Source organism: Phoca vitulina, unplaced genomic scaffold (genome assembly GCF_004348235.1).
Source record: "Phoca vitulina isolate PV1807 unplaced genomic scaffold, GSC_HSeal_1.0 scaffold15, whole genome shotgun sequence".
Classification (NCBI taxonomy): domain Eukaryota; kingdom Metazoa; phylum Chordata; class Mammalia; order Carnivora; family Phocidae; genus Phoca; species Phoca vitulina.
In genome coordinates, this window is record NW_022589718.1 from 16603822 (window position 1) to 16605994 (window position 2173).

At 38.0% G+C, this 2173-nt stretch overlaps 1 pseudogene; it reads left to right on the forward strand.

Moving 5' to 3' along the window:
* Nucleotides 1–864: 864 nt before the first annotated feature.
* On the forward strand, nt 865–1179 carry LOC116637756 (annotated as a pseudogene).
* The last annotated feature ends 994 nt before the right edge of the window (nt 1180–2173 follow it).

Below are 2173 nucleotides of genomic sequence, written 5' to 3' on the forward strand. Positions count from 1 at the left end.
TTTGTGATACACCAACACCCAATGAATTCTATATTTTTAAAGGGTAAATACTATGGTATTTGATTTATCTCAATAAAAGTGCACACACACACACACACACAGATTTGGTAAACCTGCTATTTACCTAACACCCTCCCCTCTCCCTAAAGTAGACAGGAATAGAATGAGTGGGGTTCAAAATAGTAATTATATTATAGATTAGGGTGGATTGAAGTGTGCCAATTACATATGTGGGCACAATACACTTCTAATCTTTACCCCTGAATTAAACAGATTTACCCAAGCAGTCATAAGCAGAATTGTTATTGGGACATCTCCCTCAGAGATGTATTGGGGGAAAGCAAATTTGAGAGCTTCCTCCCTGCAAGTAGACTGAATAAAACAGAAGCCCTGAAGGAGCTCAACCAAGCATACCAGGTTTCTTCTTGCAAAGACAGCAATTACATAAGAAGCAGAGAGAGGCAGAAGTGTGAGCCCTAGTTTGTCCTTTCTCGTGGAAACATGAACTCAGGCAAATTGAGTCCTTTGTGAACACATTAAGAATAGATGTGAGAGGATGAGTTCTGTTTTGTGCACATTGGATTTGTAAACATGAAACTTCAAATGAAGTTGTTGGTAGAAAGATGAGTATATAGCTCCAATGTTATAGCTTCATGTGACCCTGGATTCTTAAAATCTGCTTTAGGAAATGACAGGAAAGGGTAGGATGGGTCTCACAAGAGTTGTCTTTTCCAATCCACCAAGTCAGGCCTATAGCAACCAAGAGAGTAGTTTAATGGAAACAGCAACCCTCTGCTTAAAAGGTTGTATAGAACTGGCCGTGCGTCCCAGCCAGCCAATCATCCCCGCCGCGCCTCGGGCCAAGGTTTCAACAGACCTCACCAAAATGCCGTCTCAAATGGAACACGCCATGGAAACCATGATGTTCACGTTTCACGAGTTTGCTGGGGATAAAGGCTACTTAACAAAGGAGGACCTGAGAGTACTCATGGAAAAGGAGTTCCCTGGATTTTTGGAAAATCAAAAAGACCCTCTGGCCATGGACAAAATAATGAAGGACCCGGACCAGCGCCGAGACAGGAAAGTGGGCTTCCAGAGCTGCTTCTGCTAATTGCTGGGCTCACCATCGCATGCAATGACTATTTTGTAATACACATGAAGCAGAAGGGAAAGAAGTAGGCAACATGGAGCAACACTCCCACCAGCCCAATGAGAGTTTTCCCAAAGGGTCTCTTTAGAAATCTGTCCCACAGCTTCCCCCTGTATAAAGGATTCCATGAGCAGATCGTGACCCTCAGAAAATGTACAAATAAAATCCAAGCCCCATTTGAGAAGCAGAGAAAGAAAAGTCAGATAAGCTTTTGATTTTTATATTGCTTGCATCCTCTTGACCTAATAAACAAATTCCTTTTTTAGTTCCTCAAAAAAAAAAAAAAAAAAAAAAAAGATTGGATAGGTCAATTTCAAAGGTGAAAATTCATATGGACGCCTGCTATAAATTTTAATCGTTCTTGTTCCATTAAGTTTATTGCTTTCCTAACATTTGTAGTTTTAGGTATGGAAACCTTTAATTTTTGTTTTGTTTTGTCTTTCTGGCAATGAGAAGAATCCTACTATATAAATTTATTGGCTCTAGAATGAGAATAAAAATTAAAAGTCATGATGCCTACAAATTTTTCCTAAAAATGTTTATTAGTGCACTTGTAGAACCAATAACATCATTTTATTACTATAAAAAGGAGGAATAAATAAAAATCATTTTAGACGTGGTCTACCTTTTCTAGGGATTATATTGAATGGACTGTTTTAAGCTAAATAATCCAAAAGTTTCCACACACTGAGAAACTTAATGGGTTGTGAAAGAAAGGTGTCCTGGGAGCTGAAATAAAAACATGAGTATAAAAGCACATAGACACTATGTCCTCACATATATAAGAAAATTATCCAATTCATTGAGTACTGATTGCTATTTTATTATTTGAATCAATACCAATGCAGTTAATGTGGCATTTAGAAATCATAAAAATAAAGATAGGATAATTGTTCCCCTAAACAGAAGCCTTACATGAATATTTTAAACCTCATATGATGAAATCACAGTGAAATTTAGGGAAACCTGGACCCTACAAATGCTACTGGCATTAAGCAGCTCTTGAGGCTTCCTTTGCTTTTC